Source organism: Dasypus novemcinctus, chromosome 4, assembly GCF_030445035.2.
Source record: "Dasypus novemcinctus isolate mDasNov1 chromosome 4, mDasNov1.1.hap2, whole genome shotgun sequence".
Classification (NCBI taxonomy): Eukaryota; Metazoa; Chordata; class Mammalia; order Cingulata; family Dasypodidae; genus Dasypus; species Dasypus novemcinctus.
In genome coordinates this window covers 114,311,433-114,324,842 of record NC_080676.1, presented here as the reverse complement: position 1 = coordinate 114,324,842, position 13,410 = coordinate 114,311,433, and positions in this window count along the sequence as shown.

Sequence of the window (13,410 nt, the reverse complement as noted above, 5' to 3'; positions counted from 1 at the left end):
CAGGGGTTGGAGTTGTCCTGGGTGGTGCTGCAGGGACAGTTACCGGACATTATATGTCCTCCCATGGCCCACTGGGTGGACTGTGGAAGAGTGTGGGCTATGGGGTGGACCATTGACCATGAGGTGCAGCAGTGCTCAGAAATGTTTTCACCAAGTGCATTGAATGTCTCATGATGATGGAGGAGGTTGTTGTTATGGGGGGAGTTGAGTGAGGGGGTGGGGGGTATATGGGGACCTCATCTTTTTTTAATGTAACATTAAATACATAAAGACAAAAACTGCTACTTTTAGCATATATGCCTACACACAAAAAAAGAATATTCATTGCATAATTTTATTTTTTTTAAAATTTTATTGACAATTATTTTGTGACCCAACATATCATCCATCATGGAAAATGATCCATGTGCACTTGAGAAGAATATGTATTCTGTTTTCATTGGGTGAAGTATTGTACATATGTCTGTTAGTTCTAGTTAGTTTAGTGTATCATTTGAGTCCTGTACTTCCTTAATGATCTTCTGTCTAGATGTTTTATCCATTGTTGAGAATGATGAGTTAAAGTTTCTTACTATTAATGTAGAACCATCATTGTCTCCCTTCAAATCTGTCAGCATTTGCTTCATATATTTTGGGGCTCTGCTGTTAGGTACATATATTTAATTATTATATCTTCTTGTTGATTTGTCCCATTTATCTGCATGTAATGACCATCTTTGTCCCTTGTATAATAACTATTTTTGACTTAAAGTCTATCTTACCTGATATTAGTATATCCACCCTAGCTCTCTTTTGGTTACTACTAGTATAGTATATTTTTTTCTTCCTTTCACTGTAAACACACTTGTATATTTGACTTTAATATGAGTCCCTTGCAGAAGGCATATAATTAGGTTATGCTTTTTTACCCATTTCTGCCAATCTCTGCTTTTTGACTGGAGAGTTTAATCAGTTTACATTTAAAGTCACTACAGATATTATATTTCTTTCCTCTGCCATTTGCTAGTTAGATCTTGTAAGTCTTACACCTTTTTTTCTCTCACTTCCATTAAGGCCTACTTTTATAATTATTTGCTTTCTTCTTGTTGTACCATATTGAACGCCCTCTCAATTCTCCTGGATTATTTTTCATCTGTTTTCATTGTGTTTGCCATAGGGTTAAAATTTAACATCCTAAATATATATGTTACAGTTTGATACCAACTTAACTTCAATAGCAAACATATATAATTTTCCCATACCCTTTTGCCCCCATTATTTTTTATACTTGTTACCATTTATATCTTTGAACACTGCATGTCCAAAAACCTAGATTTATCATTATTTTTTATGCGTTTGAATTTTAGCACCTCTGGGAAGTAAGAAGTGAGGTTATATACCAAACAAACAATATAATAATAATGGCATTAATATGACCTGTATATGTATGTGCATGTATTCAACTTTGCGGTCACCCCTCGGGCTGAAGTGTGGTTTGCTGGCCTGGCGGGGGAGCAGCCGCGGCAGGCCAAGCCGCTGCCCCCATAATAGGGCGGCTGGTCGGACTCACCGCCACCCCTGAAGGGAGCTCGGCATGGGCACAGAGTGCCCTCGGGTCTCCCCTTCTTGGCAGCCATGCTTCCGCGGCCGCCCCTCCTCCCTGATGGCGCCACACGATGCCTGTGGGGTGGCACCCTTCTTCTTCCTTCTCCCTGCGCAGGCTCAGGGTGGAGAAATCCAGTCTGCCCTTTTCCCCTCCCCCGACAGCAGCAACAGCCAGGCGTGGGCGGAAAAATCCAGTCTGCCCTTTTCCCTTCCCCCGACAGCAGCAACAGCCAGGCGTGGGCGGGAAACTCAAGTCTGCCCTCCACCCCAGCAACAGCAGCCACCAATCCCTAAACCCTGCCCCTTCCCCCAGCAACAGCGACAGCCAATCCCTAACCACCACCCCTCCCCCGTCCAGTACCGCCCACTGACCTTTCGCCGGCAACCAATCAGAACAGGGCGTGGCTTCGACCAATCAGCCTTCCCCAGCCCCTATAAAACTGTTGCCTCTCCCTCAATAAAGTGGACTTGCGTGTTTACCTTGTCTCCGCGGTAGTTCTTCTGCCATGTGCCCTCCAGTCCTGAGAGCCCCCGACAAGGGCCTGGCCTCCCTTGTCCCCAGTTCGTCGCCTGCTTCTCCGGGCGACCCCGTCAGCCAAACCGCGCAACCCCTGTGAGACCAATCCCTCGTCTGCTGCCGGACCGACCCCTCGTCCCAAGTGGGACCGACCCCTCGTCCCAAGCGGGACCGACCCCTCGTCCGCAGCCAGACCCCACCTCTACCGACCGAGCAAGCCGCCGCATAACTTATCTAATTCTGTATTCAAACTTGCCCAGACTTCTAAAAGTCAATTAAGTGATATAGAGTCCATAGGCTCTGTGTATTCAGGAACGATGTAGACTGTATGTGTATTCAAGCTTACATTCAACAGAATGTGGGTGGTATGTTTATTCAAGCTTACCTGGTGTCCAAACAAACTCCAGACCCTAGAGAAACTGAAACCTGATCTAACAAAGAAAATTCTTTTCATGCCAAAAGCACCACTTGACCCACACTCCTAAATCCTCTGCATAAAAAGGACCTGGAAATCCTGCTCCGGGCTTGGCCAGTCTTCTCAGAAGAGTCTCACGTCCTGGTCCTCAATACCACTATCACCAATTTCTCTCAGCAGCCACAACATCTCTGGATGCTTGTCCAGAATCACTGCAAAGGCCAGAGATGGCAACAGTTGTTTGCCCCTCTCAGATGCCTCTGAGAAGGCTGGAAGGGCCCGGGTGAACCCTGGCCCAGGGTGCCCCTGGACCCCTTTAGTCAAGAGAAGAGGTTGTGGACTCCACTGGAGCCCTCTTGGAAGAAACTGGAGACACTGAAAGGTTTGAAGGAGACCCTGAGGATGAAGCAGGGGAGCTCCGTGTGCTAGACAGGTAAGACACCTGGAGGCATAGTGTAGGAAAAGCCTAACTCTGAAAGTGGTTGTATGCATGTGATTGTGCAGACTGAGTGAGACACAGAGACACACTTCTGCAGGGCAAGTGTGGAGTCCTGATCCATGGTTCTGTGGCGGCCTCATCTGGTCAAGGGTGGTCTGGGGGCCTCCCTGCAAAGGGACTCTCTTCCACATTGGGGATTTATGCCAACCCACTAAGGCTCAGAGGCACCGTAAGTCCCCACAAAGGGAGTGGCTGGCGACAGACAAAGCAGAAGTCTGAGTAAGTGTTGCACAGTGCCAAAACAGGGTGGAAACATGGGGAACACACAAAGTAGGCTCCATTAGGTTGTATGCTAAAAAACTTTCCCCAGGCATTCCATGAAGATGTATACTGCATAAAGTTCCAGCCAGGAAAGCTTAGAATGCTTTGTGAATTAGAATGGCTGGCTTTCAGCATGGGCTGGCCTGAGGAGGGCACCTTTGATCCCTGGATCATCTGTAAAGTCTGCAACATGGTAACCAGAAAACCAGGCACCCTGACCAGTTCCCCTACACTGATGTCTGGCAGGACACTGTGAGTCAAAGTCCACTCTGGTTAAGGAAATGTATGACTAAAGAAGCCAGGATTTGCCTGATACAAAAGCCCAGAGGTGCTATCAAAGGGGACCAGGTCAGACAAACACCTTGTGAAGGGTGCAGAATAACTGAGCTCAAAATCTAGTCCCCACCCATTCCGAAAGAGCCAGAAAAAAATGACCTCCTGCTGCCTTGTGGGGTTGCTCCTACCACACCAGTGCCAAGAAGTGAAGATGAGATGCCTTCCCCAAGCAGCGCAGCCTCTTCACCCCTGCAGCCTCTGTCTCTGCCAACCTTGCCCCTGGCAGCATAGTGCCATACTTCCAGTCACAAGTTCCAACAGTTGGTCAGGAAGAAGCCCCTGAAAGATGACAACTTGGAACATGGGGAGCTCTGGGGGCAGGTTGGGCAGGGAGAAGGGCCACCCTACAGCTACCTTTCCATGAAGCCCAAGCTCCAGTTTATTACAATGCCAATGGCCAGGTCCAAGGAGGAAACTGAACATTCATGTACCAACACTTCACTACCTTTTTTAACTGGAAAAGTCACACCCCATCATATTCAGAGAAGACTCAAGCTGTGACAGACCTCTTCCGGTCCATCATACAAACCCACAAGCCCACCTGGGCTGACAGCAAACAACTCCTCATAACCTTATTCAACTTCGAGGAGAGAACGTGAGTCACACAAGGAGCCCTAACCTGGCTCAAAGAGCACTCACCTGTGTGGGCCCTGGAGAGTGACCAATATGCCCACACACAGTTCCCAGATGAGGACCCCCAATGGGATCCCAATGACATGAGGCTCAACCAACTAGAAATCTTCCACAGGGCCTTAGTTGAAGGGTTCAAAGCTGGAGGTCAAAAGGCAGTAAACATGGCTAAAACTGCTCAGGTCTTGCAAACCCTCAATGAAAGTCCAGCTCAGTTCTATGAGCGACTGTGCAAAGCATTTCCTGTATACACAACGTTTAACCCAGATGCTCCCCAAAGCCAAACAACAGTCAATGCAGCATTTGTCACCCAATCACAGCTTGACAGAAGAAAGCTATAGAAGTTAGATGGGTTCACTGGTATGAACATTTTCCAGCTCACGGAGGTAGCCACAAAGGTTTACATCAACTACGATGTAGAAACCAAGAGAGAGGAAAACTGGGAAACGAAAAAGAAAGCAGACTTCTTGCAGCAGCAATAGTCAAAAAAAAGGAGCCCCAGGTCAAGGAATTTGAACTGGGATGCCCTTGCCCAAGGAGGGGATGCCCACCCCTAGGATGAAATCAGTGTGTGTATTGCAAGGAGGAAGGGCACTGGAAGCAGGAGTGCCCCAACAGGCCACTTGACCCCATCGCCTCCAAGAAGAAAGCCAAAACATTAGCCAGGAGAGCAAATGGGGCACCACAAACTAAACCCTGGGTTTTCAGAAATTTGGAAGGAAAACATGCAAATCAGCTCATCAGACTTGTGGGAATAGAGGGCTCTGATGAAGATTATTAGGACAGATCGGGCTCCTATTCTCTTGGCCCTATGGAGCCTATGGTCAGAGTCCAAATTGAAGGTTGCCCCATACATATGATGGTTGACACTGGGACTCAACATTCTGTGATGGCCAGGTCAGTTGGGCCACTATCAAAAAGACAAGCCACTATCATAGGGGCAACTGGTAAAAGCATGCAGCAGCCCTTCCTCCAAGCCAGAGCCTGTAACATTGGGAGTAAAGAAGTGACTCACGAGTTCCTGTATCTCCTGAAATGCCCAGTCCACCTCCTGGGTCGGGACCTGCTGTCTAAACTACAAGCTCAGATTACCTTTAACACTGCAGGCTGATCCACACTAACACTCAGACCATGAAAGCCTCCAACATTCTTCCTCTGCAGGAAGAATGGAGACTATTCAGACTCAGCGAAGCTGGCCAATCTATGGCTGCACAGCTCCCCTTTAAAGACATACCTGAAGTTTGGGGAGAAGGCAACCCAATGGGGATGACACATGCCATTCCCCCAATTGTTGAAATAAAGCCCACAGCCAGCCCAGTAAGCATAAAACAATATCCCATTCCACATGAAGCACAAGAAAGAATCTGGTTACATATTCAGAGATTGCTGAATGAAGGCATACTAAAGCTGTGCCAGTCTCCATGGAATACTCCACTCTTCCCAGTTAAAAAGGCTGATGGGGATTACCACCTAGTCCAGGACTTGCGAGCTGTCAATTCAGCAGTAGTAACCCTACACCCAGTGGTCCCTCACCATTACACTCTCCTCAGCTTGATACCCTCATTGGCAGTCTACTTTTCATGCCTGGATCTCAAAGATGCCTTCTTCTGCACTCAGATAGCACCCCAAAGTCAACCAATCTTCACCTTTACATGGGCCAATCCAACCTCTGGCAAAAAGCAACAACTCACCTGGAAATGGCTCCCTCAGGGATTCAGAAATGTGCCCTCTATTTTTGGACAAACCCTGGCCAGTGATCTTAAGTCCTTTAAACCAAAAAGCCATAATTGTTTCCGCTTCCAATATGTAGATGACCTCATCCTTGGAAATCCCACCTATCAACACTGTGCTAACAGAACCCATGTCTTCTTAGAACATCTGCAATGAAAGGGTTATTGGGTATCTAAAAAGAATCTGCCTACCTCAGGTCAAGTATCTAGGTTATAAAATAGCACAGCGGTTCCACAAATTAGAGCCTGAAAGAAAAGAAGTAATCTGCAGCCTCTCTGAGCCCAGCACTCACTGAAAGTTGCAAGAATTCCTCAGAGTGGCTAGATTCTGCTGCATTTGAATCCCCAATTTTAGAGTCCTCATGCATCCTTTGTATGATGCCACAAAGGGGAGAAATTGTGAACCCCTGCTCTGGGAGAGCCCACAGAAAAAATGCTTTCACTGCTCTCAAGCAGGCCCTGATGGAAGCACCGAGTCTCAGGCTTCCAGATCTCAGTAAACTATTCTACCTCTATGTCCATAATCACCAGGGCATCACAGTAAGAGTATTCACTCAGTACCTTGGTTCCTGGCAAAGACCTGTAGTCTACCTATCCAAACAACTGGACCCTGTAGCCCAAGGATGGCCCTTGTGACTACAAGCTGTAGCTGCTGCAGCAATGCTAACACTGGAAGTCATGAAATTAACGCTTGGGAAAATTATGATTTTTCAGGTTCCACATGAGGTGGTCACAATCTTAGAAGCCAAAAGAACACACTGGCTTACTGACAGCTGCCTGGTTAAATATCAAACTCTATTACGTGAAAATCCATCCATTCAACTGGAATTCATAAAAACTCTATTACCTGTCAAGTGGGGGATTCCAACCCATGACTGCCTCAAGCCATTGCAAGAAGTGTATTCCAGCAGGCCAGACCTCCAAGACCAGCCACTACAAATCCCAACATGGAGTTCTTCACGGATGGGTGTAGCTTCATTCAGGGAGTGACTGATGAGCAGGATAGGCTGTAGTAACCTCCAAAGCCACAGTAGAAGCTCAGTGTCTCCTGGATAACAACTCAGCACAAAAAACTGAACTCATTGCCTTCACCCAAACCCTACTATTTGTGGCTGGAGCCAAGGTTAACATCTACACAGACTCCAAATATGCCTTCCTTACCCTGGATACGCATGGTGCCTTATACAAACAAAAGGAACTCATTAACCAGGAGGTAAGGGCATAAATATAGCACACAGATTCTGGAGCTACTAGAAGCAGTTTGGAAGCCCACCAAAGTGGCCAAGATCTAAGCCTAACCCCTTATGAAATCCTCTTTGGGAGCCCTCCCCCTTTAATCCAAAATATAGAAGGGGACCTCAGAGAAAGAGGAAACTTATCAATAGTTCAGAAAATGATCAGCTTAGGAAAAACCCTACAAAACCTGCATCACTGGGTCCAAGAAAGAGCCCCATTAGCTTAAGCAGCTTCATACACCCATACCGACTGGGAAATGCAATCTGGATCAAAGACTGGAAATCAGTCCCACTAACTCCTCGATGGCGAGGACCCTATCTTGTCATTTTATCCACCCCCACTATAGTTAAAGTAGCTGAAATCACCCCATGGATACACCATAGGTAGTTTAAATGAGCTGTCCCAGAATACTGGACCTGTATTCCAGACACCGACAACTCACCCAATCTCATCTTGCAAAAGAACAAAATGCTGAGCCCTGCTCAAGTCACCCCCCTGGAACTTGACTGACCCACGCATGGCCGAAGGTTGAGAATGGAACACCGAGCTCTGCTCCAATCACACTCTGGAAGCTGATTGGCCTACACACAGCCAAAGGGCAGGAACCCAGTTTAATCCCAGTTACAATGTCCCTTCAGTTATTTTCCCTAATTCTTGCCCTGACCCTCTGTTGGTTCCAGGGGAATGCCACAGAGTGTGGGCCATGTATCCAGCAAGTACAAATGGGGACTCATGTCAATACTATGTTAATATATCATAGCCATTACACCTACAAGGGTCATATAACCACCTGTCAGTTTCAAGGAATCTCCTACAGTGTCTGTAACTTATCTGGCCAAATAACCTGCTTTGACCCCAAGCTCCCAGCAGTTTGCCATCAGTGGGAAATAAGAGGATCTAATCAAGATGGGAAACTACTTAACTCCACCCCAATCATAGACTCTGGGATGCCATGGAATTTCAACTGTGGAGGGCTCAGCTGGGAGCAGGAATATACTTATAATGATAAGTATTTGTGTGCTCCAGAAATGAAAAGTGCAGCCCAGAGGGGGCTACTGGTGCAAATACCAAGGTACAAACTACTGCCCCTACTGGTCCTGTGTCACCTGGGGCACCTGGGACACAAACACAACTGGACAAACAACTGTCCTCACCTAAGTAATGGCCCCAACTAACTGCCCACTTGGCCAATGTGACCCCTTCAACCTCACCATCCTAAACCCTGAATACTGGCAGACCCAGGGAGTCCAAATGGGCCTCCACATTGACAGTAAAGGAATAGCCCCAGGAGTCTACATCTGGGTAGGGAATCAGGAACACCCACTCACAAGTAAAGCCCACTCAGTGTTCCACTCCTTCTATAAAGAAATGGAGAAACCCTTTTCCATTCCACAAGTAGCAAAAAACCTCTTTATAAGCCTAGCTGAAGTAGTAGGGGCAGCCTTAAGTGTCTTTTCATGCTTTGTATGTGGAGGTACTAATATGGGAGACCAATGGCCCTGGGAAATTAGAGAATACAATTACAGCCAACCATATAATGAAACTGGCCTCCAGACCATCCCCTGAGATGGTATGAGGCCCTTACAAACATCTGTCATAGGAAAATATTGCACTTCAAGGGTATGCCTAAACTCCTCTATAGCTGTTGGAAACCTAACATGTATAGGGGGAAGGTTCCAAAATCATACCACCAATTCAACAGAGTCTTGGGGAACATGGAATGAATCTAACCTCATTCTCATAAATCATACTTTCCCCAAATTAATTGCAGTGTGGAACTCCACTGCAAAGGCCCCTTTATTGCACCAAATGGTCTGTATGGTATTTGTGGGAAAGTTGCATTCTGAGAACTTCCCCAAAATTGGTGTGGCACTTGTATGCTCAATACAATATAACCCTCCTTCTTCATTCCCTTAACAGAAGGGAAACAGCCAAGCCAACCTATATATCAAAACATAAGAGAAAAAAGGGCTGTCACTAGCTGGGCAGGTGATGAATGGACCCCTGAGCATACAGTCCAGCACTATGGGCCAGTAACTGAAGCTGAAGCTTAACAAACTTAAGCAGGCACCAAAGGGGGGAATAATACGGACTGTATGTGTATGTGTGTGTATTCAACTCATCTAATTCTGTATTCAAACATGCCCAGACTTCTAAAAGCCAATTAAGTGACATAGACTCCATAGACTCTGTGTATTCAGGAAGGATGTAGACTGTATGTGTATTCAAGCTTACATTCAGATGGAATGTATGTTTATTCAAGCTTACCTGGTGTCCAAACAAACCCCTAGACCCTAAGAAACTGAAACCTGATCTAACAAAGAAAGTTATTTTCATGCCAAAATCACCACTAAATCCTCTGCATAAAAGGGACCTGGAAATCCTGTTCTGGGCTCAGTTTTTGGACAGAAGTCCACCAGGTCTGGCTGGTCAAAATAAAATTCTTCTCAGAAGAGTCTTGCATACTGGTCCTCAGTACCACAATCACACTTTTCTCAGCTTTTCTCGGCTGCCACAGCAGCACTGATAATTACCTAAATGGTTATCTTTACTTCAGGTCTTTATTTCTCTATGCTGCTTTGAGCCACTGTCTAATAAATATCCTTTGTTTTCTGTTTGACAAACTCTCGTCAGCATTGCTTGTAGGGCAGGTCTAGTGATGATGAACTTCCTTAGCTTTTGTTTATCTGAAAATGTCTTAATCTGTCCTCATTTTGAAAGAGAATCTCACCAGATATATATATATATATATACTGCCAACCGATATATATATATATATATATATATATATATATATATCGGTTGGCAGTTGTTTTCCTTCAGCACTTTAAGATTTCAACTCACTGCCTTCTTGCCTCCATGGTTTCTGATGAGAAATCAGCACCCAGTCTCACTGAGATTCCCTTGTATGTAACATGTTGCTTTTTTTTTTTTTTTTTTTGAGGTCCTGGGGTTGTGAACCTGGTACCTCATATGTGGAAAGCTGGCACTCAACCACCGAGCCACAATCCAGTGAGTTGGATTTTTCATTTTCTTGCTTGTTTGTTTTTTCTTAGGAGGCATCAGTAACCCAAACTTTAGACCTCCCATATAGAAAGCAGGTGCTCAACCATTTGAGGCACATCTGTTCCCCTTGTCCCCTCATTACCTTTTTTTTAAGATTTTTTAAAAATTTAATCCATTCCCCACCCCCCTGGTTGTCTGCTCTCTGTGTCCATTCGTTGTGTGTTCTTCTGTGACCACTTCTATCCTTATCAGTGGCACTCGGAATCTGTGTTTCTTTTTGTTGCATCATCTTGCTGTGTCAGCTTTCTGTGTGTGTGGTGCCATTCTTGGGCAGGCTGCACTTGTTTCGCACTGGGCGGCTCTCCTTATGGGGTGAACTCCTTGCACATCCCCTAAATGGGGACACCCCTTGCATGCATCAGCACTGCGCATGGGTCAGCTCTACATGAGTCAAGGAGGCCTGGGGTTTGAACCGTAGACTTCCCATGTGGTAGGCGAATGCCCTATCCATTGGGCCAAGTCTGCTTCCCTCATTGCCTTTTAATTTCAGCTTTCAGAACTCTCTTTGTCTTTTGCATTTGATAGTATAATCAATATATGACTGGGTGTATTTTTCTTCATGTTTATAATGTTTGGTGTTTGCTGAGCTTTTTGGATGTGCACATTCGCATCTTTTGCTAAGTTTTGGAAATTCTCTGTTATTATTTCATTGACTATTCCTTCTGTTCCTTTCCCTCTTTCTTCTCCTTCTGACATTCCCATAAGACATATTTGGTACACTTGATGGTGTCCTGTAGCTGTCTAAGGCTATTTTTGCTTTTAATATGTCTGCTCCTCAGCCTGACTCATTTCAAGTGACTTCTCTTCAAATTCACTGATTCTTTCTTTTGCCAGCATCATTCTGCTCTTGAAACCCTCCTGGTATTTTTCATTTGAGTTATTGTTGTCTCTTCTACTCCAGTAGTTATGTTTGGTTCCTTTTTAAAATATCTACCTCTTTACTTAGACTCTCATATTGTTACTCATTTTTTTCCTGATATCCTATAGTTCTTTCTCTATTCTTTCCTTCATCAACTTTAATTACTTTTAGATCATTTTTAAAAGCTTTTTTTCAGTATGTGCACATTCTCATTTTCTTCATTGATGTTTTCAGTATTTTTATCTTCTTCCTTTGGATGAGCCATTATTTCCTCTTTGTCTTCTACTCCTTTGATGCACACTGTCCATTTTAATAGTTTAAAATGTTAACTCTGGGATTTATTCCCTGAGATGTATGTTTCTTGATTTTGTAACCAGTTAGTGATAAGTCAAAGATTTTTTTCATCTACGGCCCTCCTATCAGGAAGGACTCCCCATGGTGAATAAAATATACAGAGTTTTCCTGTCTTTTGGCATCTGTTGTCTTGACCTGGGCTTTTATATTTTGGTGTTTTGAAGTTTCCCTGTTTACAGTAGTTTGTTTGTCCCTTTCATTTCCCAAGAAACAGACATCCCTTTCTCAGGTGTTTAATGCTGGCAAGACTTTGCCCCTGACTGTCTGCCTCTAAGTTTCTTATACTCCTTTCATTGTCTCAAGATACTTTTTCCTGTAGGGCAAATTCTTGGAGGAGGAGCATGCCAAAGAAGACTTTCCCAAGTCAGTTTTTCACAAGTGAGACATGGCCAAGGACCCAGCTGAAAGATGGCCATCTCCAAAGTGTTCTGGGGGAGAGGATTAGGATAGCCAAGAACTTTTTCCATGGCTCCCCAAAGTTGAGCTTTCTTGTCTTGTCCAACAAATGCAGTCCTGTAACTAACCTCCCCATGAGGAAGAATAACATCTTTATGTATCCCCTTCTGCAGCCTTTATCTGAAGAGTGTTGAAACAATGGCCACTCAGAGCCAGGCCACCTGAGATCCAAAGCCACTAATCAAAAGCCATTTTCAGTGATCAGATGTGCCCACCTCTGATCTTCTGTCACCAGTGTGCTAGCCAGTACCTGGACCCTGTCAATCCCCTACAGTAAGAGTAGGGAATGCGTGCTGGTGGCCACCACAGGGAGAGAACACAATTTACTAGTTTTTACTGTAATTTATCAGCCTCTTTGTCTCACTGAAAATCATAAGAGAACAACAATATAGTAATGCTTTAAAGTTATTTTTTCTGGAATCAATGAAGACATTTCAATGATTCAGAGGAGATAATACCTAAATTAATTGCTAGTTAATTATTTCCTAGGTTCCTTACCTTCCTCTTTACATCATCTACAAAACAGTCAATCTATTTCTTATGTTAAATAAAGATTAACATGAGTGCTTTGTGGATTAGCATCTCTGTTCTTGTTCCATAATTGGCACAAAATCCATATTTGAAGGTTTTCCAATATTACCGTTATCCTAAATCTGATACTCTTAAACCAAGTGATTTGAGATACTTTTGTTCAAGTGGCAAGGAATGTTTCTTCAGCACAAAAATGGAATTTAAAAAAACAAATAGTCTCATCATTTTCAAGACTGGTCTGAGACACACTTGTGAAATATTAATGAATAAGGCTGGGCCTTTAGGAACTTATCCTTTCAAACCTAGTTTCTGAACTTCCACATAGTAATATTCTGGACCTGCACAGTTGATGAGACTTTCAACTATTGTGACCCCACACACACACTTTAATGAAAGCTGAGAAACCTTGTCCCAGCAGCCAACCAACCTCCTTCTTTTTAATAACAAAAATAAAAATAATAATAGCAAATGCTTATGTATTACTTAATATAGGCCATTGAATCCTCATATCAACCCAATAAGATAGCCACTATTATTATCTCATTTTACAGATAAGGAAACTGAGACAGAGAAACATTAAATAACTTGCCCAAGTTCACACAACTAGTTAGCCGTCAAGCAGTCCTAAACCCAAGCAGTCTGGCTCCAGTATCCATGCTCATAATAAAAACACAATATCCCTCTAACTATCTCTGTTCTCTCTCATTGTAACATCAATCTAACTGTAATATGAATTTTAGACATGTGGTACATGTAATGGACTGAATGGTGGTCCCCCCCAAAAAATATGCCCATGTATTGAGTCCCTGGAAGCTGCTAATATTACCTTGTTTGTGATTAAGTGTTTCAGATGAGTAGAGTAGCCTGGACTATCCAGGCGGGTCCAATGTAATCAAGAGAGTCCTTAAAAGAGAGGACTTTTAACACATAGAAGAG